Source organism: Dromiciops gliroides, chromosome 1 (genome assembly GCF_019393635.1).
Source record: "Dromiciops gliroides isolate mDroGli1 chromosome 1, mDroGli1.pri, whole genome shotgun sequence".
Classification (NCBI taxonomy): Eukaryota; Metazoa; Chordata; class Mammalia; order Microbiotheria; family Microbiotheriidae; genus Dromiciops; species Dromiciops gliroides.
In genome coordinates, this window is record NC_057861.1 from 185,701,740 (window position 1) to 185,726,719 (window position 24,980).

The window sequence follows — 24,980 nt, forward strand, 5'->3', positions numbered from 1 at the left end:
CTGTGACCCCATTTGGGGCTTTCTTAGCAGAGATACTAGACTGGTCTGCCATTTTCTTCTCCAGATCATTTTATAGATGAGGAAACTGAGGCAAATAGGGGTAAGTAACTTGCCCAGCATCACACAGTGATTTAAACTCATGAAGATGAGACTTTCTGACTCCAGGCCCAGCCCTCTTTACATTATACCACTTAGCTGATACAGAAGATGTGCTATGACCAATTAAAACTGGAGCTCGAGTTAGCCAAGTAAGGATCATGATTTCTATAGGAAGGAAGATTGGTGTCAGGCAGCTGAGAAAGGGATTAGGTACAAAAGAAGCTTAGCAAAGCTGTGTTATCCTCTACAATTGAGGCATAAAGACTTCAGGTCTCTAAAGTGACTGGGTTTGTCTTCCGCTGATGTAGAATTCCATATGTGGTAAGGCAGGTGAGCTCTATGGTGTGAAAAGGGGGAGAGGAAGGGACTAAGCAGAAAGAGAAAATGAATATAAAAGGGAAAAACGTTTTGAGGCTGTGTTACCATGTTAGCTTCTATGTTTTGTTTTGTTTTTCAATGTTTTCTCTCCTATTCAACTGTGAACTCCTTGAGAACAGACTGACTTTGCCTTCTTTAAAAAATTTCCAGTACTTAGTATTGACTCATATTAAATGACTCCAGACCTGAAGCCTGCCTTCAAACCTTCCCAACACTTATACCACCATTACTCTGACCTCAGAAAACCATTTTCCCCAATATACCTGCCCTCTTCTTGCTGCCTAGGTTCCTGGGGTCTGCTGCTTTGGTTCTACTGCCTTGGTCACCTGATGGGCTCTGTTTTGTCTTTTGCAAGTTTTGTCTCCTTGGATGATCTTGACTGGCTCTCTCCTTCTCAGTGATAGACATTAATAAATGACTTCCAAATTGAAGTAAAGATTATTTGACCTCAGTGTTCTCTTAATCATTAATCAATTAACAAGTAGGTCTTAAGCATCTGCTGTGTCCCAGATACTGTGCTAAATGTTGGATATATAAACAAAAGAATGAAAGAGTTTGTATTGTCAAGGGGTTTATGTTCTAAAGGGGATGACATTCATATAGGTATATATACATATATATGTAAATGTCTGTATATAGCCACATGTATGTATACATATGTATACAAGTACTTGTATAACACTACATATGTATATGCATATATACAAATATCTATATATATGCATACACATGAACACAAATATAAGCACATATACGCATGCACAGATATATATATATATATATATATATATATATATATATATATATATACAAACATAGGAACATACAGAATAAATGAAAAAGGTTAAATTCTGAGTAGTTAGTTACAAAGTAGTTTGGGACAGAGGGTACCAGCACTGAGGGGGATCAGGGAAGTGTTACATGTTGAAGGTACTCCTTGAGCTGAATCATGAAGGAAATAGGCAATTCTATGAGTCAGAGGTGAGAAGAGAGTGCATCTAGGTATGAGGGAAAGCAAGTGCAAAGGTGTAGAGATGGGAGATTGAGTATTGGTCAGTTTGGCTTGATCACTGAATACAGGTTTGGGGGGAGGTAGGTGATATTCAGTGATATTGGAAAGATGGATTGGGGCCAGATTGAAAAGAGCTTTAAAAAACTAAACAGAGGAGGTTTTTAAAAATATTTTATCCCAGATGCAATAGAGAGTTTGTTGAGTAGGAGAATGCTATGAGATCTGTGCTTAAGGAGAATCACTTTGGCAGCTAGCTATGCAGACGATAGACTGAGATGGGGAGACACTTGAAGCAGGGAACCCATTTAGGAGTCCATTGTAATAATCCTAATAGCACTGTATTTTCTCATTATTTTTCTCCTGCCACTTTGAGGGGGAAAAGATGATGCATTCTGCTTTCTAGTTGAACAGTGCATGCAATAATAGCTCATATTTATAGAATATTTAAAGCATTATTGCAGAGCACTTTACTCACAGTTCTCCTGTGAGGTAATATCCATGTCATTTCTCCCTTTACTAGCACAGGCCATGTCAGCTCTATGATGGCTTTCATGAATTACTCTGTCTAAGAACTTCATTCCCTAGCAGCAACCCTGCTTATAAACCTTTCTGACTTTAGCTAGATTGGTCTTTCAACCAAAGACATAAGTTCCATTGTTATTCCCAAAGTCGAATCCTTTACAACATGTTAGACCCATTGGAGTTTGTGCTCAGCTGGTGTCACCTTCAAGCCACCGAGGTAATCTCTATGCCATGATGAAGTATTAGAATAGGACTTTAGAAGAAGGGTAATCATTATAATAGATCACAGTTATACAGGGTTTTAAAGCTCACAAAGCAATTTCCTCACTCTAGCCTTGTACATTAGATTATGTGAATATTATTATCCCCATTTTATAGATGATGAAACTGGTTTCAAAAAGTAAAATGACCTATCAAAGATCACAACAGCAAGTGAGTGTTAAGCTAAGACTCCAACCCAGATCTTCTTTATTTTTTAATTAAAATTTTTTTAAATAAAATTTTTTATTTATAGTTTTGAGTTCCAATTTTTATCCCTCCTTGTCTTCCTCCCCCTCCCTCCTCCCTGAGATGGTAATCAATCAGATATGCAATCCAGGTCTTCTGCTTGAAATCTATTGCCCTTCTCATTACACTACATTGTCCGTGATGCTTGGCCCCAGTGGGTAGAACTAGGACTGACAGGTAAATGCTACAAATCCAAGCTATCCAAAATCAGAAAAGGCTGCTTCTGGGAGTCTTCAGTAAAAGGCTGACTGACCACTTGTAGGCTGTGCTGTGGATTGGATCGTTATTCAGGTACAGGTTGCACAGATGCAGTCTCTTCTAACTCTTGAGATTGTGTGAGTGTGTGAACTAGAATACCTGACAATGTCTAAATAACTGACCACAGAGGATGGAAATGTTAAATTTGGCCACCTGATCTCCTTTGATCTATCATTCATAAAATTAACATGATCCTACCAATCAATAGCTTAGCAATCCTGTAGTTCTGATGCCCCAAAATGTTAAGTTCTCTTTGTGGTTGCAAAATGACATCAAGATCTGGTTAGAATTTATTCTCAACCTAATCTCTTGCCTCTGATTGAATGTCATCTTACTCAAAAGGTCAATATTTCAATGGTAGGTAAGTTTAAAATGTTGGGATGAAAGTCTTAGCAAGAAATGACTTTTGTAATATAAGAGGTGTAGATAAACAACCAAGACCTAATGGATAAAATGCTTGACCCAGGATCAATAGCCTTGGGTTCTTTCCTCACTAAATAGTTCCTGGGATAGGATTAGCAGGCAAGATGGACATATCAGTCTTTCCCCCAAGTATAAGATCTTGGAAAAATCCAATTTACACAAAAATAACTATTTTGATATATTTTCAGAATTGTCATTTGTATTTTTAAAACTCTTTTGAGAAGTGGAAGGTAGAAGGGGTACAGAATAAGGAAATAGAATAGTTGGGTAGGAATAGGATTGGTAGGACCTGATGGTTTTAGGGAGAGATGCCAGAAAAAATCAAGAAATGGAACCATGGGTAGAGACTGAATTTTGACTCACTGTTTGGGTCACTGGTCACTTTGATTCTCTTGAGATGGAAGCTTAATGATTTGCAGCTATACAATATTTCCAACAGTACCACACTGCCTCTTGGGTTTTCTGAAATTCTATTCTCTCTTCCTTTTGTCCACCCCTTGTCCCTCTGGCCAGCACTAAGCTGATGTCAGCCTGTATTCTTGAGTCAATCATGGAGCATCATCTGTGGAGAGGCTACTTGGGAGGAGGTGCGAAGTGGTACCTGGTGGGAAAATATTTAATTGTTTGGGCAATTTCAGTCGGTCAATAAACATTTATTAAGGTCCTACTATGTGTCAGGTGCTATGCCAAGCACTGAAGATATAAAAGGGGGCAAAAGATAGTACCTGTCCTCAAGGAGCTAAGAGAGGAAACAATGAACAAATAAATTGTAGAATAGATGAGGCAGGGGGCAGCTAGGTGGCGCAGTGGATAGATCACTGGCCTTGGAGTCGGGAGTACCTGAGTTCAAATCCAGCCTCAGACACTTAACACTTACTAGCTGTGTGACCCTGGGCAAGTCACTTAACCCCAATTGCCTCACTTAAAAAAAAAAAGAATAGATGAGGCATATTAAGGATAAATAGGAAAAAAATTAAAAGAGAAAAGGCAGTAGAATTAAGAGGGATTGGGTAAAGGTTTTTGTAGAGGACATGGTTTTATTTGGGACTTAAAAGAAGTAAGGGAACCCAATAGATGGAAATAAGAAGGGAGAATATTCCAGCTATTGGGGGACAGCCAGAGAAAATGCCTGGAACCCAGATAATGAGTGTTTTGTTCATGGAACAGAAAGGAGGCTAGTGTCACTGGATTGAATTTCCCAAATGTTATCCATCCTGCTTTCCTCCTATTAAATTTTGGGCACTGCTCATCATCATGTTCCATTTAAGTCTTTAAATCCTAATCACATCATACCCTTTCTTCCTAGTAAGAATTTGCCCTTACTACTAATTCCACATCTATGTATAAGGTACTCATAAGAATTGCAGCTTTCCTCCCTGAGGCACCTAATGTCCCTATACTGTATCTGGTTTCATGGGGTACCCGTGCTGATGATACTGAGCTGAGGCATACACTCTTCAGCACTCCCCTATCCTTCATACCTTTCTTTGCCTCCACCCTCATTAAAACTTATCTGTTCCTTGCTTCATTCTCTCAGGGCTTTGGTGACTGGCAAGCTAACTGATAAATTAATTTGTGCTAAGGTGTTAATGGGTGATAATGACTTAATATGCTACCTTTCACATATAAGATATTTGAGTTTTAATAGTCATCTGCCTTTTAACCCAAAAGAATGATCAGTAATAGGCATTTAGGTCTTTCCTGCCCCTCAAATTACAACCTTATATGTTCATATGCTATGGTGCTTTTGGTGTACAATTGGTTCTACTTTTAACTTTACATTAAATGTGATTTCATTTCTGTGTAGCTTTTCTATCATCTGAACTCACTGATCTCCTTCCTGTAATCTTTGCAAGGTCACAACTGTATAATTTGTTACATAGACTAGTGTCCTTGAAAGAGAGGAAATAGTCCCATATAAAACCATGGAGTCTGGCCTGAATGCCTGCATAGATATGTAGTTAAATGTCTGAAGGGTGACTGTCTGATAACCATCAGTATTTAGTTGGTTGGGCTTACATTTTTTTTTCTTTTTGAAAAATCTGCTGTCCTTTTTTTGGGGGACTATTACTGAATTTGTTAAACCTGAAAATGTGATGATTAGTTTGGACATTACCTTAGATTTAATCAGCTTGTATAGAGTTGGGCCTGACACTCTAGCTGGTAGTTGTAGTAGAAATGAGACAAATAAAAGATCCTGTCTCAGGATCTCAAAATCCTATTAATTTAAGATATACTGTTTTTAGGGTAAATTCGTCATGTCACTTATGAATTACCTGAGTTTATAGGCTTTCCATTTATATATTTATAATTATTGTAATAATATAATAATTATTATATAAATATATCTTATATATTTATATTTATTTATAGGGATTCCTTAAATTTGAACAACAGTTCAATCATTTCAGTTGTACCTGACTCTTCATGACCCCATCTGGAATTTTCTTGGCAAAGGTACTGGAATGGTTTTTCATTTCCTTCCACAGCTTATTTTATGATGAGGAAGCAGGCAAATACAGTTACTTTTCCAAGGTCACACAGCTAGTAAATATCTAAAACCTCAGATTTGAAACCTCAGGAAAGTGACTTTTCCTGACTCTAGGCTCAGTGCTGCTGCCCTCCTTAAGTTTATTCTCTCTTTGTATTTGGAATATGGGATGAGGATATTCTTAAAGTAGTTATGTATGTACAATATGCAGTAAGACATAGCAAAACACTTCCTCACAATAGTTCTGTGAGGTAGGTAATGCAAGTATCTTTTTTTCTCATTTTACATATAATAAAAGTTAGGTTTAGAATTACATGCTTATTAAGTGTTTACTTACCTTTATTGGTAACTGAAAATAGAATTATATAGCTCTGTGACTTTGGGGGCAGGGTGGGACAAGATGTGTATGGACCTGATGTTTCACTAGTACATGGAAACTGTCACCACTGATGCAGATTGGCAACTGGTCTATAAGATATAGTCTTAGATAGTTGCTTGGAGCATTAAGAAATTAAGTGACTTGACAATAGTCCCATAATTAGTATGTGTTAAAGGCAGGATTTGAAGCCATGTCTTTCTGATACCCCTCCTAGCCCTGTATCTATTGCTTTGCCTCTTGAGGTTTGAAGTAGATAAAATGCTCAACTCAGGAGTCAAGGAAACCTGGGTTAAAATCCTAACTCAGTCACTTTTTTAGCAATTCAACATTGAGAAAGTCCTTTGAACTCTCCAAGCCCTGTTTTCCATATTTGCAAAATGGGGATAATATTAGCACCTCCTTCCTAGGGTTATTGTGAGAGTCAAATGAATATGTGTGTATGTGTGTATACATATATATACATACATACATATATAAATATATATATATATATATATAATGTTCCATATAAGCCTCATGACTCAATATAAATTTCAGATAACATATCAATATCAGTTGAACTTTGAACTACTATAATGAATATAAGTAGATAATTTTCATTGGAATCCATCAAATTTTTATGGAATGCTTATTGAATACCTAGCATCATGATAGCATCCTAAAAGGAAAAGAACATGATGTGGTTCCTGAAATCAAGGGACTTTGGGAATTTGAGGGAAAAATGACTTTAAAATAATTACTGGTAATCCTGAGAGCAATTCAAGACTGTGTTCAATAATAGTGTAAGTTAGCTATCAGGTTGACATCATGAAAGAAAATAAAAGGAATGCAGGATTATATACTTCAATACTTGAAGAATCTATGATTTTTAGGGTGTTTATGGGTATTGCATATATGGCTATCGATCACATTTTCTTTCTAACTTAGGTGGACTTTGTTGTTGTGGACAAAAATTTATCCCTCTGACAAGGGTTCTTGGTTGATGAACATCTGTGATCCAGTGACACTGGCCCCTTCCTGTTCCTTGTACAAGATGTTTCATCTCCCAACTCTGAACATTTTCACTATTTCCCAGGCCTTAAATAATCTTCCTCCTCATCTCTATCACTTGTATCCCCTGTCTTACTTCAAGTCCCAGCTAGAACCTTACCTTCTATAGGAAGCCTTTCCCAATTCTCCTCAGTATTAGGGGCTTCGCACTGTTGTTTCTTTCCAATTAATCCTGTATATAGCTTGTTTGTACGTATTTTTTGCATGTAATTTCCTCAGTTAAACTTGTGAGGAGGGGCTATCTTTTGCCTTTGCATTCCCAGTGACTTGCACACAGTAGGGACTTAATAAATGTTTATTGACTGACTGATTGGTGGGGCCCATGGTTAAAGTCTTTCCCAGTCTTCGGGAGGTGCTACAGCTTATGCTTCATAGCCATAGACTTTGAGAATCTATGTTGTCTTGAGGTATCAAAGTAGGGTTTTAATGGAGGCGAGGGTGTCTACTATGTGCCTGGCACTGTGCTAGGCATAAAAAAAAACCAAAAAAATAAATAGTGCCTGCTCTTAAGGAGCCTATGTTTTTTCAGAAAACACATGTTGTACACCTATAAATATACAAAAAAAAATATAGATAATACTTGTGGACTAGGTGGATTTCCAGAAAGCATAGGGCTTGAATGTGCTTGGTTTCAGTATTTGGATTCCTGACTACATAGGAATTAAATTCTTTCCCTGGCTTTGCCACCACCCCAGTGTAAAACTCTGTTAAGGGCTAAAATTCTAGCTAAACTGTCTAAAATATCTAATGAGTGGTCGATAAAGGCAATTAGTGTCTTAAATGATAAGTTCCCATAATCCAAGTCTCATATGGATTTAAAAATTGAGGATAATAAATGATTGCAAAAAATGTGAATACATCTTGACTCAGAATATAATATATAATTATGCAACAATTTCAAATAATACCTTTTTTTTACTTAGTATACAATTACTTTTGTGAAAAATCTGAACATATTTAAATATAAGTTAAAGCACAACAGAATCTCAAAGAAAACTTTTTTTTTGAAAAAAAGAAAACTTTTACAAATGTTCCCCTCTTTTTTTTTTTTGGAATATGCTTATCAAAAATAATACTTCTAGAATCAATTTACACTTGCCATGGCAACCAATTTGCCAAGGAAATGCTTTAAAGAGTTTGATCAAATAATCAGTTGAGAAAAAATAACAAAAACAAACAACTCAGAATATGGGAGCACAATACTCCTAGAATTAACATTGTATTATGAAATCAAAACCATGTTTCAAAATTAGATAGATGAATGAATAGAAGAAAATACACGTGGAATAATAAAAGACAATGAAATTCAAACTAGGGAAATCTAAATGAATATGAATTTAATATTAATAAGAGTACTATAAAATATAAACTTGATCACATGACTATAAAAAGCTTTTACAAATATTCTCCTTGTTTTAAAAACTAAGTATAAGACACAATCTCAAAAGCATGAAAATCTCTATGAAAATAAACCCATACCATTAATTTCAAAATGTATATATAATAGCATAGAAATCCTATGTAACCTCTGAACTGACATTAATACTCTGAGTGAATTCAGAACACTTTTGATTCCGATATCTAAAATCCCCAACACTCATATCAATACCTTGCTGCTTACTTCTACATTTCTCTAAAATATATACCCTTCCATGGCAAAAGAAGCAGAGTCTTGAACTATGTTGATGGTTGTCATTCTTATTCAGCTTAAGTTTTTCTTCTTTAACCCCTTTATATTGTCTGTCAGTCTTTTCACCATACAAATGCTTTATAAGATTACTAATTAAAGACAAAAGCAGGTTAGCAAAATTATGAACAAAACGAGCATATCTGGAATTTAAAGAGTTTTCTAAGATTGTCTCAAAAGCACAGCCAGGGCGGGGAAGGGCTGAGCCTGAAGCTGCAAATGCAGTTAGAGAAAGTTGAGCATGTGCATTAGATCTTTGGACTTCCCGGGCCAGGGAAGCAATGGGCTTGGCCATGGGAGGAGTAGAGGTTGGGGTTTGGAGAGGAGGGGAGGGACCAGAGCAATTTGAATCAGACTTGATTTTGAACTCAGGCCTGGATTCCTCTTCCCCCACTTTGCCTCCAGGTGCTAGGGGATTAAAAACTTCTAGAGGGTGGGTCATTGCCTCCAGGCATGCAAAATTAGAGCAACAATTAGTGTTAGAATTGGGAAAAGCTGCAGGAATCTCTTCAGGTTTCTCTGAAAAAGCATGGTTGGGAGAGGGAGTGATATTTCCTTGTGTGAGTAAGTTGCTGGCTCTTTTAACAAAAATAAAAAGAAAAATAGAAAATCCACAAAAACAAAGCATTAACATGATCTTATCCCCCATTTGTCTGGTTAAACAGACTAAAATCAAAAATAGGGTAATTAGGGAGTTTAAAAGGTCCATTCGAAAAAATTTAAAGGAAAACACAGCCAGTGCGCCAGTACTTAGCAGTTAAAGGGAGAGGGAGGGGAAATTTCTTACCCAACCAGCAGATCAGAAGACTGAGGGTTAGCTTTCCTCTTCGTGGTCAGCCATCTGTTAAGGGCTAAAATTCTAGCTAAACTGTCTAAAATATCTAATGAGTGGTCGCCAATAAATTATAAGCTTTAGCAAGAGTTAGGTTTTTAAGCATTTATTAAGGAGAATAAGAATTTGGTAAAGAGAGAGAGAAAGGCCTAGATTCCTATCTATTAAAGGGAGAGCACATTTCTAGCTCCCTTCTCCGCCAGCGTCCTCAGGAAAGAGAGTGAGACCGAGCGCCAGTCTCTTCCTTCCTCCTCCCACTAGTCCGCGTCACTTCCTGACTCCTGGTCTTGCCCTCAAAGACGTTCCCTTCATGGGCAGAACTCCTCTACAGTAAGTATCCAGCAGGTGGCGTTATTCCAATCGTTACAACTCTAAAGAAATCTTTAAAACAAAGCTTAGATGTGCATGGCTAAATGAGCTAGAAGATTAAAAGCAAACTCTAAACTAGAAAAAAAAACCCAGCACTACCACACACACACCCCAAAATCTAAGCAAAATGTTCTATTTTTATTCTACTAATGTGTATAATTTCTTTCATAGGCCCCCAAATATAAGGAAGGGAAACCAAGGGAAGGAGAGCCTGAGAGCAGTACCCTTAATATAGTAGGATGTTGATAAAGGCTTTTTCAATTGAGTTGAGTAGAAAGAAAACAAGACAAAGGAAAGGATTAAATTAAATTTGCTATCTTCTCATTTTTTCCTCTTACATGATAACTGGTTTTATTTTTGATACTATGGGTTTTTTTTTTTAAGCAAAATGATATGCCAACCATGTATGTATGAAACTCTACCTACGTGTGTAGTCCCATATGTACTCTTGGATAGTCATCTTGATGGTGTTGGACCTGGAACATCTATAAATTGTGCTTTGATTGACTTCTGTTCCTGCAAGCAAACTATACTTATAAACACCCTTTGATGGGTGGAAAGCCTGGTCAATACGGGTTCAATTTTCTCATTTGTTCATTGCCCTATGTTGAGAGATTAGAGTTGTAACATAGACAACACTTTTGCTCTAGCATAGAGAAATAGTCTATTTGAACTCGACTGCTCCTTGAGTTTTTGGTTTCCCAACCAGCCACAGACTTTTTAAAAGTTTCCCTCTATATTTTTGGTTAATCTCTCACAACTACAGTGGCGGCAGCTGGACTTTGAACTGTTTTTGGCAGTTCACACAAAGTGCCTGTGGGGCAGACTATGATAATTTCCAGAGGGAGTTCTCTTTAACTGGTAAAGAGCATTTCATGGTGATCTTTAACATCTGGGGTTAAAAACTTCTAGGTTTGCCTTTGGTTTACATTCAGAGCTGAAGTCAATGAAGAGAATACTTTCCTTGTGTATATTCATTCTTGGTGATTCCTTTATAATTGCCTCTTACCCATCTCTTTCTCTGTCTGGCTCTTTCCCTGTTTCTCTTGGTATTCTCATGTAAGATTCAATGCTTGAGATATGTGATGTTATATTAGAAGATATAGGTTTTGAATTTATTTTAAATACCTCTGGTTCTCTTCTTCCAGTGGTCGTTTGAGGAATAGCACTTTTCACTGGTAAATCAACAATATGTATAAAGGTGCATGCAGCCAGATAACCATATGATAGAAGGAAATCTTCACCTGTTAAACCCTTAAAGTACTTTGTAAGGAGAAAAAAACAACAACAACAACAACAATTAGCAGATTAATACACCAGCAGAGCACTTGGCCTAGTTCAGTGCCCCTGCTGTGACTCCTCAGTGTCAGGAGACCATTATCTGGGATATTTTGTTTATGTAAAGAAATGTGAATGAGTTCTCAAACCACTGTACTGAAAACCGCAAATGTTGGGGTTGAAATCTTGGTAACATCAAGACTCAAAGCTCTTGGTTTGATTGTAGAGGGGTGTGTGTGTGTGTCTGTGTGTGTCTGTGTGTGTGTGTGTGTGTGTGTGTGTCTGTGTGTGTGTGTGTGTGTGTGTGAAGACAGAGATAGAAACAGAAACAGAGTCTTTAAAAATGTTATTTTATGGCTGACTCAGATTCTTATTCTGGTGACTACATGCTTATCTGAGTGCTTCTTGACTATTTGTACATTTATGTTGTTTGGGTTTTCTAGTTTTTGTTGGTCAGTCATTTTAATAGTCTGTGATCCCACTGGGGTTTTCTTGGTAAAGATACTGGCATAGTTTGCCATTTCCTTCTCTAGTTCATTTTACAGATGAAGAAACTGAGGCAAAGTGTGTTCTTTAAAATCTAAATGTGGGTCCCATTATTTTATCACAAAACAGGACTACATGACTTGCCTAGGGTCACAAAGTAAATGTCTGATGTTGGATTTGAACTCAGGTCTTCCTGACTCAAGGGCTGATGCTTTATGTACTGTGTCACCTAGCTGCTCTAGGATATCTAGTAGTACATCTTATTTCTTGATTAGAAGACAGCTAACTGAAGGAGAAAAGTTACATCTTAGCTATAATTGGTAATTCTGTGGTATCCAGAATAGTTCTATATATTCCAGAGAAGCACAATAAATCTAATGTGTCTAAAGATGATGCTGATGATGCTATTAATCTTTCTCTATTATTTCTGGCTTCATGTATCTAGCAATTAGCATGACATCATGGAAGGAGCAGGGAATTTGCACCTGGATTTGATTCTACTATTTACTAGATGTGGCCTTGAGGTAGTTACATAACCTATCTCAGACTAATTCCATTTTTCTATAAGGCAAGAATAATTCAGTTCCATTCAATTCAATCCACATGTATTAAAAACTCTGCTAAGCACTAAGACGCAGAAGACAATCCTGGCCCTCAAGGAGCTGACAATCTAAGGGGGGGGGGGAGAGACAGCATGCAAACAAACATATACAAAATGGGCTACATACAGGATAAATAGGAAATGATTAAAAGAGGGAGAACAATGGAATTAAGAGGGTTTGGGGAAGAGTTCCTGTAGGAGGTATGGTTTTAGTTAGGACTTAAAGGAAGCCATGGAAGTCAGTAGTCAGAGTACAAGAGGGAAAGTGTTCCAGGCATGGGGAACAGCCATACAAAATGCTCAGAGCCAAGAGATAGAGTGTCTAGTTTGTGGAACAGCCCAGAGGCCAGTGACACTGGATTGAAGAGTCTATGTTGGGGAGTAAGATGTAAGAAGACTGGAAAGGTGGATGGGGGCTCGGTTATGAAAGGCTTTGCATGCCAAATAGAGCATTTTGTATTTGCAGCATGACCTCAATGGAAGTGTTTTGTATGTACACTATAAATGTCAGCTGTCATTATGTCATTATGACAATACATGTTAAATTATTAGTTTCTGGGGGCAGCTAGGTGGCACAGTGGATAAAGCACCAGCCCTGGATTCAGGAGGGCCTGAGTTCAAATCCAGCCTCAGACACTTGACACTTACTAGCTGTGTGACCCTTGGCAAGTCACTTAACCCTCATTGCCCTGCAAAAACAAACAAACAAAACCAAAAACAAACAAAAAAATAGTTTCTTTTGTTCATATGTACAAAATTCATTTATAGCTATTAAGGTAAAATACAAAATATAACTTATTTTAAAATTCTTTCCATTTTAAATTTGGATGCCAAATACACTTAATCACTTGGCTAAATGGACCTCTTCTGTTCTTAACTGAGAGTAACCTTCAATTAATTTCACCAGAGGTATAGACTCCCTCAAAGATTCAGGGTTCCCATGGATTTTTTTCAGCCTCAGGGGCCAAATCCAGAAGGTTATGATCTGTCTTTAGCTCTTATTCCACAACCTTAGTGTTTGTTCTGGGATAGTCTCTGAAATATAAAACTTTCATATATCTTGTGTCCAAACGTTGCTAAATTGTAACCCCATCTCTCAAGGTAACACTCAATGTAATTAATGCATATTGGGTAAGGTAGCCCTTATTGTATCTCACAGAAATTGCGGAAGATACAAAGAACTCAGTGGACCACATAAACAGAGAAAACATACAATACTCAAATCCCCAAAGATAGAGTAAAACACATACACACAGACATGCATAAGAGGGAAATGATTATAAATAATCAATAATTTGTTGAGATCTAGAGTTTTCCCCTTTTCCTAAAGTCCTGATTTTAAAAGTTCAGTCTCTTGAAGGACTAATGAGATTAGACTTGGACCCCACCCTGATAGGACAGCTATTCTGCTCAGGCTTGGGTGGGGCATACATTCTTTGAATAGATGGCCCAAGGCTAGGGGTGGTCTGGGTACAGAGATAGTTCATCTGTCCATGGGTTACATGATGTCACTCTCAGTCCCTCATTTAATATAGCCCACCTCCCACTGTTTTAACCAATCAGAATTAATTGCTACTCTTCTTCCAAAAGGACATATGAGCCCTGAGTGGATAGCCATGATGGTCTTTGGTCTAAAAGAGAGAGTCAAATGACCATCCTTTTATTAATAACTTGCTGACCTTATTAATAAAATGATTGAATTACCCAGAAACTATGTCTCTTGAACCTTTTTAATTGTCACACATAGGTAATCCTAATATTTTAATAATTGACCCTTTAACACCACAGGGAACCCATTGAGGTCCTGGATTATGTAGGAAAAGAAATTTTTTGAAGCTCCTAAATTGTAGTACCCCTTCTTTTGGGACTCACACTTTCTAAATAACTCACCATGAGAGTTAGTGGCAAAGGCCTTTCTCTGGCCTCTCCAGCATCCCTGACTTGGCTTTAGCCCTTCAGGTGTAGTGATCATTCATGAGCTAAGCTTTTCTTTCTCCAAGGCTGGATACTATTCAGTACTTATGTGGATGAACCTCTCCTTTCTCAAGAAGGATGCAGCTTGGCATTTAGGTATTTGTCTTCTTTCTCCAGATTTTAGATTTCTGAACATTTGGATATGGATGTGAATGTTTTCAAATGTGGGAACTCTCAAGCTTGAGGACATCCATAAAGCCGATCCCCAAGTCTGGAGAAAATCATCTTCTTTAAGAAGGTTAAGATCGGGGACCATGAATCTCAGGAACAAAGAATTCTCCCTCCTCTACACAGGATATTGAGGTTCAGGAGCATTGTCTGTGAACTTCCCATTTTGGACTATGTCAGCTTGTGTCATGTGCTTCTGCAGGAAATCTATCAGTGTCCTAATTGTTTCTTGGACTAGGAAAGTACTTTTAGCATCTGTCTTCTCAGGACTTGTGTCTAACTCTCCTGTACATTTCTACCACTTGCTCTCATCAAGTGTTTCTGGTGAGAGGAAAAGGAGGAATTCTTTCTTCTCTCAAGTACCCACCATCTGCTGACTTCCCTACATCCCATGCTACTCCCCTCTGGAAGCTTACAAGATTAGAACAAAGGGAAGATCAGGGCAAGTCAGCTTCCTGATGTCCTCTATACCTTGGAGATAGAGGACAGTTTCATTCCCAGTTGAAAGGCTCATGATTTCTGTTCCTTCTCCTTCTTTGAATCATTTCCTGGGCTCCTCAGGCTCTCCATAGAGATAAAAGATGAGCAATCACTAGTCTACATTAGTACTGTATTGAGAACATTAGAAATTTGTATTCACCGCTTGAGGATAGCACAAATCCCTGAGATTTCTGAAGGAGCATTTTTGTCTGACATAGACCTATTTGTCTGACATAGACTTTTTTTTTTAAAAGCTAAAATGCTTCCTTGAATTTCTATTTAAGCGAACTTGGGATATGATTCAAGCATATGCAGCTGTGACTTAATCTTTGGACATATTATATCTGATAAGCATGGTCATCTGTGGCTTATATTGCATTGTTCTTAGAGTCTTGGGAAATTTGCTGCCAATCCTGGTGATAGCTAGGGGAATGTTGACTGTAGTTTCCTTCCATTCATATAGATTTTACAGTTGGTGGTAATAAACAAGACTATTATGTTTAAAAAAAATCTGCCCCTTAAAAAATAATTCATAGCACTGTTGGGCTTGAGTAGCATAAGACTCATATTTTACAGTGGGACTCATATCACGATGGACTCATGATTAACAGTGAGAAAAGGTAATGTGTTATATTCATGTGCTGTCATCTAGATGTCAAACATAGGCTTACTAGGGAACATTTCTATATGTATATACAATATATGTGGATGATTTTATAATATACATACATATATGTGTGTGTGTGTATACATATTCAAGTTAAGATTTTATTTCTACTCTATTTCCAGAGCACAACTGGTAAGCCAAAAAACATTCTTTCATTTTAATGCATCACTAAAGAAGTCTAGATAACAGATTCCTTCCTAGATATTTGAACTCACAGCTGTAATTCCTTACATTCTTTAAAAGAGCTATGACTCCTTAAACATAGACACACACTTATATTTGAAGCCTTTTAAAACCCATATGGAACACAACATTGTTAAAACAGGAGAGTAATTATTCCCTGCCCCGCCCCCACCCTAGCCCCTGTTAATAATTGTATTGTAGTATCTAAATGGAGAACAGTAGTTTTCTTTTTAAATGTTCTATAATCATATTCATATTCCCAGATGCTCTGTCTGTTTGTTCTATCACATTTTCCAAATGACATTTCTCAGCCATTTTTGAATCTGGTGTTGTATTGTGGTCATTTTGCTGAAAAGGTCCTTGATATAAACATTGAGACGGCCTGGATTGGTCCTTGTTGAAAGCTTTTCATAATGCATCTCTCAGTCCAAGATGAACTAGTTTCCATCCCCTGGAATGAAATAAAGTTAAGGTCAAAGAGGTAAATACAAAAAAATAAACCATGTGACCACAGTACTCATTAGCAGTCAGTCATCAATCTCACCAATCTTGTAGCTGGAAGACCATGGCATAGTTATTATTGTTATTGATCTGATATAAAATCTGATGAAGCCAATTGGCAGTTTTGAAAAGCAGCTGATAGTTATGGTGCAAACTCAACAGAAAAATTTAGTAAAATTTGCAGGAAGTCTTTTCTGTCACTTGGCCTTGTTCCTTTAGCTTTGGGCATCTGCTTTGCAAGACCTAGGAGCTGTTCTTATCTCTACAACTATCGATATTTAAATGTGGCTAAAACCACTGAGTATGCATTTCTCTTTTGGCCAGACAAGACAAATGGAAGCCAGACAGTTAGTGTTTTGGGTATTGAGAGGGAAAATCCACACAGGGAGAAGAAAATTTCCATCCACATAAAACAGCAAACATTTTGAATGTATGCCTATGTAACCAAAACAGAGGGTTTAATCTCAGTCTATTATGATTTTCCTAAAATAAAGATCTGACTCTTCCCCCTGCCTGCCACCTCCCTGCCCATCACCATTTAATAAACTCCAGTGGCTTCCTATTACCTCTAGGTTAAAATACAAAATCCTATTTGTTTTTTTAAAACCCTTCATAACCTGGTCCCTTCCTACCTTTCCAGTCTTACAACCTAATCCCCTTAATATGTTCTGTGATCCTGTAACACTGGTCTTCTTTCAGTTCCTCAAATAAAACATTTTATTTCTCCAAAATCTGAGCTTTTCACTGGCTGTCCCTCATGGAATACTCTTCCTCCTCATTTCTACCTCCTGGTCTCTCTAATTTCCTTCAAGTCTCAATTAAAGTCCTACATTATGCAGGAAGCCTTTCCCAGTCCTCCTTATTTTCTGAGACTACCCCCATTATTTCCTATGTCTTGTTTGAACTTAGACATTAGCATGTTTTCTCTCTCATGATACCATGAGCTTCTTGAGAGCTGGACTGTGTTTTTCCTTTCTTTGTATCCTCAGTGCTTAGCATACAATAGGCATTTAATAAATGCTAGTTGACTGATTGTCTTTCAGCTTTTCATTGACTATTGCTAATCATAGTGACTTATAAAAAAAGCCTTTGCAGATTCTCCCTTCCTCAAACCCCATAGAATGGTGTTAGATCTATTTTGTATAGACATATATATGTACAAATTAGATTGTAATCTTCTTGAGGATAGGTTTCACTTTTGTCTTTGTACCCCCAAGTGCCTAACCACAGTGCCTGAAACATAGGAGGAACTAAATAAATGTTTTTTTAATTGATTGATCTATATTAAGCACACATATCCATGTATCATAAATCATAGAAGACTGGTGACTCTCGGGATAATTTTTCAGAGATGTATTTCTCTGGTTCACTATGGTTCTTAACCCTTTTTTATGTGTAATTTTGATGCAGTATTTTAAAGACTTGGATCCCATCTTAAAACACATGATTACTAATATTTCTGCCTAGTGATGTTTATAAGAAGATAGGCCAATTCTGCTAATTGAAGATATCCCCAAGTTTTCTAGTTTGATAAAGTTGTTAAGCTTCAATGGAGTTTAAAAAGAGCATTGATTCTGGAAATGTCTAGTGTTTGCAAGGCAACATTCTATAGAGTACCTCTGTAGCATGGACTATTGGCCCTTAGAATAATATACTTACCCACAATGCCAGCTTGAAAAAAAAAACCATGTAGCATTTGTGTACCTAATGATTATTGAAAAACATGTTAAGTTATTTTTCCTTTGGTATAACATTTCTGAGAGCTTGTCTCCTCTCCTCTCTGTTTCAGGCATGAATCATGGCAGACCAGGAAAAGACAATGATTTACTACTTTGAAGGGCAGGCGTGTATGTGATTAAAGGATATAAGTGCAGGACTCCAAGATTTACTTCCTTCCTGCTCCATCCAGCAGGGATACCTGAGGTGAGTGAGTAATGGGATAATTTATAACACCTCAGGCTCTTCGTCAGGAGGCTTGTAGTCAAAACAGGAAGATAAAACTCTGAAGGTTTCTAGTAAAAATACAACTTTTTATACTCTTAACACACCCTTTAATTGCAAGTGGCAGCAACCTTCAGAATTTTCCTCTTTTAGTTACCCAAAGATTTCCATAAACAGGACAGTTTCCAATGCAATCAAAACATGTACTCAGTTGACTTTCTACAGCTCTTCTTTCTGTGCTTATTTGTTTCTTAATATCTTTCTGTTGTTGTGGATATCAAAGAAGCTAGGAAAACTAATTATAGATTGTTCCCTGAACCGGTTTGTTTTCTCAGGCTGTCTTAGTTGTCATCATGACAAATGCTATAATGCTATTCTGCCAGAAGCTACCAAGAACTATTAGTTGACCATTATTAGCTCATTTCATGTCTATTTAGAAATATTTTATTTCAGTTTAGAAATACTTTATCTGGTGCTCTTTCCCATTGTGGTAAAAAAGTCTTTCTCTTTTCTATGTAAATCCTTCCCAAACCACTTTATAAAGTATGTGAATGAGTCTTTAGAGTTTGAGGGGCCCCTGTAATTTAAATGATGTCAGGTGACAACAGAGCTTTTAACATTATTCAAATAAGTGGGTGATAATTGTCAAAGCAGTGTGGTATAATGGACAGGATGGTGTACTTGGTACCAGGAAGTCCTTGGTTCCAATTCTGTTTTAGATAGCTACAGCTCTGAACATTTGTTTCCTTACCTGAAAAATGAGTGTAATAATTAACATCCCTAGCATTTACCTCATAGGACTAATGTGAGTATCAAGGGAGATTATGAAAATAAAATGTTATGGTAACCTTGAAGGGCTAAATGGTAGCTATTATTGTACTCAAATGTCTATACTCAGGTTTTCAGTCATAATGAGTTTTTTTTATAATTATTTTATTGTGGCAGCTAGGTGGCCCAGTGGATAAAGCACTGACCCTGGATTCAGGTGGTCCTGAGTTCAAATTTGACCTCAGACACTTGACACTTACTAGCTGTATGACCCTGGGCAAGTCACTTAACCTTCATTGCCCTACCAAAAAATTATTTTATATTCAATTCACAGAATAAAACATAAAACTGTAAATCTACCATGTACAACTTGCTATTCCCTCCAAATATACAACAAAGTTTTTGTTTTTTTAAATTCATAGATGCAGATAATTCATTGCAAATTGCCTCTTGAATATCAAACTAGAGGTCTTGCAGGCATCTCAAATTCAAGACATAGAATTAATCATCTTTTCCCCCAAACCTTCCTCTCTTCTAATCATCTTCCTGGTGTCCCAGATTCAGAAGCTTGGTGTCATACTTTTACTCACCCTGCATATCCATTCTATTGTCAAACCTAGTTGTTTTTACCTTTACAATATTTGTCATATATGTTCCCTTCATTTCATTCACATAGATACCACTCTAGTTCAGGCCATCATCAGCTTTCACCTGGAATTTTTTCTAAACCATGGATCTAACATTCACTTACCTACTGAGTAAACGCCAGAGATGCCTCTCTTAAATCTAGGTTCAAATACAAACTCCTCTGTCTTTTTTTTTTTTTTTTTTAGTGATGCAATTGGGGTTGTGACTTGCCCAGGGTCACACAGCTAGTAAGTGTTAAGTGTCTGAGGCCAAATTTGAACTCAGGTACTCCTGACTCCAGGGTCGGTGCTCTATCCACTGTGCCACCTAGCTGCCCACTCCTCTGTCTTTTAAGATCTTTCATTACCTGGAGCCTTCTAGCCTTTTTACATTTTCTTCCTCTTTACCTACTCTGCTATATACCTACCTTGCCTTACTTGCTGATCCTACCACTTGGCAATCCATTTCTTTGTACTAGCTCTCCCCCCATGTCTGAATTGCACTCCCTTCTCATCTCCACCACTTAGCATATATCATCCTTTTTTCAGGAAGCTTTTCCCAGTCCCCCCAGAAACTGGCCTCCCCTCTTAGATGCCTTTCCATATATTCAGAATATTTCTTGTATGTACCTAATTATCTGCACTGTTTCTTTGATTAGAACAGGAGCTCCTTTGGGGGTGGGGTGGGGATAGTTTTTACCTTTTTTTTTTTTTTTTGTATTTCCAGTGCATAGAAGAATTGTTGTTGTTAAGTCCTTTCAGGCCTGTCTTACTTTTCTTGACCCCTGTGGACCTCTGTCCATGGAATTGTCTTTGCAAAGATACTGGAATGGTTGATCATTTCCTTGTCCAGTGGCAAACAGAGGCTAAGTGACTTACCCAGGGACATAGCTAGGAAGTTTTTGAGACTAGATATAAACTCATGTCTTCCTGATTCCAAGTCCAGCACTCTATCCATTGTGCCACTTAATTCCCCTACTTAGCAAAGTACCTAACAATAAATGTTTTGTGTTTTTTTTAATTATACTCTTAATTGGGCTTATACTATCAATCCATCATTCTCTAACCATATGTTAGATGGTATAGTAGATGGAGTATTGGGCTTGAAAAAGAAAACAGTTGATTTAAAATTCTGCTTCAAATGTACACTAGTCCTGTGACACTGGGAAAGTTAAGTGGGTTCTCTGTGCCTCAGTTGCCTCATCTGCAAAAGAAGGAAAGAAGGAAGAAAAGGAAGGAGGAAAGAAATAAGGAAAAGAAGGAAGAAAAAGAAATAGGGAAGGAAGAAGAGAAAGAGGAAAAGAAGGGGGAGGGAAGGAAGGAAAGAATGGAGAAAAGAAAGAAAAGAGGGAAGGAAAGAAAGCGAGAGTTAAGGAAAGAAGGAAGGAAAGAGGGACTGAAAGAAAGCAAGAAAAGGAAGGAAAGAAGGAAGAAAGGGAAGGAAGGAAAGAAGAGGGAAAGAAAGGAAGAAAACAGGCAGCATGAAGGAACAAATAAATGAAGAAGGGAGGGAAAGGAAGAAGGAAAGAGGAAAGAAAAAGGAAGAAAGAAGGACAGAGGGAACAAATGAAGGAAGGAAGTAAAGAAGAGAAAGAAGGGAAGGAGGTAAGAATCATTGATTCCCTTGATATTCTTGACATTTTGTTCTTCCAGATTAATTTTGTGAATAATTTTTCTAGCTCTATAAAATAATTCATTGGTAGTTTGATTTGTATAGCATTGGATAAGCAAATAACTTTAGTTATAATTGTCATTTTTACATTGGCTAGGCCTACTCATGAGCAATGAATATTTCTCAAATTGTTTAGATCTGTCTTTATATGTGTAAAAATTGTTTTGTGATTGTGTTTATATAATTTCAGAGTTTGCCTTGGCAGGTAGACTCCCAAGTATTTTATATTGTCTACAGATATTTTAAATGGAATTTCCCTTTCTATCTCTTGCTACTGGGTTTTGTTAGTATATAGAAATGCTGATGATTTATCTGGGTTTATTTTCTATCCTGAAACTTGTTAAAGTTGTTAGTTGTTTCAGATATTATACCATCATAGCCTCTGCCAAGAGGATAGCTTTTATTTCCTCATTGTTTATTTTTATTCCTTCACTTCTTTTTGGTCTTATTATTATAGCTAGCATTTCTAGTACACTATTTTGTTGTTGCTGTTGTTCCATGTTCAGTTTATTTTTTTAATCATAAAATATTTTATTATTTTCCAGTTATATGTAGAAATAGTTTTCAACATTTGTTTTCATAAGATTTTTAGTTCCAATTTTCCCCCCTCTCTCCCTTCCCTCCCCCCTCCCCAAGACAGAAAGCAATCTGATATAGCTTATATATGTATAATCACATTAAGTCTATTTCTGCATTAGTCATATTGTAAAATCAGACTCAGAACAAAAGGGAAAAACCTCAAAAAAGAAAAAACAACAATCACCAAAAAGTAGAAACAGCATGGTTCAATCTGCATTTAGAATCCACAGTTCTTTTTTCTGGATGTGAAGGACATTTTCCATCCTGAGTTCTTTGGAATTATCTTGGATCATTGCACTGCTGAGAAGAGCCAAGTCTATCACAGTTGATCATCACACAATGTTGCTGTTACTGTGTACAATGTTCTCCTGGTTCTGTTCACTTCACTCAGCATCAGTCCACTTAAGTCTTTCCATGTTTTTTTCTGAAATCTGCCTGCTCATCATTTCTTACTGCATAATAGTATTCCATTACATTTATATGCCACAACTTGTTCAGCCATTCCCCAAATGATAGGCATTCCCTAGATTTCTACTTCTTTGCCACCACAAAGAGAGCTGATATAAATACATTTGTACATGTGGGCCCTTTTCCCTTTTCTATGATCTCTTTGCATACAGACCTAGGAGTGGTATTACTAGGTTAAAGGGTATGCACTGTTCCATAGCCCTTTGGGCATAGTTCCAAATTGCTCTCCAGAATGGTTGGATCAGTTTACAACTCCACCAACAATGTATTACTGTTCCAATTTTTCCACAGCTTCTCCAACATTTATTATTTTCCTTTTTTTGTCAAATTAGCCACTTTGATAGGTGTTAGGTGGTACCTCAGAGTTGTTTTAATTTGCATTTCTTTAATCAGTAGGGATTTGGAGGATTTTTTCATATGAAAACTGCCTATTCATATCCTTTGACCATTTCTCAATTGGGGAATGACTTGCACTCTTATAAATTTGATTTAGTTTCTGTAGAACACTTTTAATAATAGTGGTGATAATGGACATACTTGCTTCACACTCTGATTTTATTTTGGGGAGGCTTCAAGTATATTCCTGTTACAGACAATGCTTGCTCTTGGTTTTAGATAGATACCATTTTAAGAAAGGCTCCGTTCATTCCTGTGCTCTCTAGTGTTTTTAATAGGAATGTTTATTATATTTTGTCAAAGTTTTTTTTGCATTTATTGATATAATCATATGATTTTTCTTTTTTTGATATCATTAATTATGCTGATAATTTCCCTAATATTGAAACAACCCTGCGTTCTCGATATAAATAGATCTTTGGGATATTTCACTGTAATCTCCTTGCTATTATTTAAAAATGTTTACATCAATATTCTTTAAGGAACTTGGTCTATAATTTTCTTTCTCTGTTTTTGTTTTCCCTGGCTTAGGTTTGATACCTAACCATATTTATGTCATAAAAGGAATTTGGTGGGATTCCTTCTTTGCCTATTTTTTTTTCAAATAATTTATATAGTATTGGGATTAAGTGTTCTTTAAATGTTTGGTAGAATTCACTTGTAAATCTATCTGGTCCCAGAGATTTTTTCTTAGAGAGCTCATGGATGGCTTGTTGAATTTTTTTTTTAAAGATAAGATTATTTAAGTATTTTATTTTCTCCTCTGTTAATCTGGGCAGTTTATATATTTTGTAAATATTCATCCATTTCACTTAGATGATCAGTTTTACTGGCATGTAGGTGGACAAAGTAACTTTTCATAATTTTTAAAATTTCACCTTCATTGGTGGTACATTCACACTTTTCATTTTTGAAACCAGTAATTTGATTTTGTTTTGTTGTTAATACATCAAACAATGGTTTATCTACTTTGTTGGTTTTGTCATAAATTCAGGTCTTAGTTTTATTTATTACCACAATCATTTTTAACTTTCAATTTTATTAAACTCTCCTTTAATTTTCAGGATTTCCATTTTGGTTTAATTGGGGATTTTTAATTTGTTTTTTCTAGTTTTTTAGTTGCATGCCCAATTAATTGATCTCTTCTTTCTTTTATTGATGTATGAATTTAGAGATATAATATTTTCCCATTAGTATCGCTTTGGCTGCATCCCACAAATTTTGGAATGTTGTCTCATTGTTCTCATTATCTTTAATGAAATTGCCAGTTGTTTCTATGATTTGTTCTTTGATCTACTTATTCTTTAGAATTAGATTTTTTAGTTTCCAATTGATTTTTAATCTATGCTTCCAAAGCCTTTTATTAATTATAATTTTTATTTCATTATTAACTGAAAAGGGTACATTTAATAATTTTGCTTTTCTGCATTTGATAGTGATGTTTTTATGCACTAATACATGATCACTTTTTGTGAAGCTGCCAGGTATAGCTGAAAAAAAAGTAGATTCCTTTCCATTTCAATTCATTTTTTTCCAGAGGTCTAACATATCTAACTTTTCAAAGATTCTAGTCATCTCCTTGACTTCTTTCTTATTTTATAGTTAGATTTGTCTAGTGCTGGGGGAAATTTGAGGTCTCCCATTAATATAACTTTACTGTCTATTCACTCCTGTAATTCATTTAACATTTTCTTTTAGAATTTGGATGCGATGTCAGTCAGTACGTATATGTTTATTATTGATATATTACTTTGTTGTCTATGATTCCTTTTAGCAAGATGTAGTTTCACTACTTTTTCCTTTTAATTAGGTCTACTTTTGCTATCCTTTCCTTTTTTTTTTTAATTTCAGTAGAAGTATAATGGATTCTGCTCTAGTCCCTTATTTTAACACTGTGTGGGAAAGTGTGTCTCTTGTAAACAACATTTTTTTGGATTCTGGTTTATATTCCATTCTGCTTTCTTCTTCCATTTTATGGGTGAGTTCATCCCATTCACAACCACAGTTATGAATACTACTAACTGTATATTTCCCTTTGTCCTATTTTCCCCCCTCTCTCTCTCTCTCTCTCTCTCTCTCTCTCTCTCTCTCTCTCTCTCTCTTTCCACTTCCCTCCCTCCCACACTCTCTCCTCTAAAATCTGTTTTCCATGTATAACCTATGTCAAACTGCTTACTGGCTTTGG

At 36.5% G+C, this 24,980-nt stretch overlaps 1 long non-coding RNA gene across 2 annotated transcripts in view; it reads left to right on the forward strand.

The window, feature by feature from the left end:
- Positions 1 to 24,980, forward strand: part of LOC122743770 — a 379,759-nt gene that overhangs the window by 104,241 nt on the left and 250,538 nt on the right. For both annotated transcript variants that reach the window (XR_006355023.1, XR_006355021.1), the window contains exon 2: positions 18,135 to 18,268. This is a non-coding gene — a long non-coding RNA (uncharacterized LOC122743770). The remainder of the gene's footprint in view (positions 1 to 18,134; positions 18,269 to 24,980) is intronic.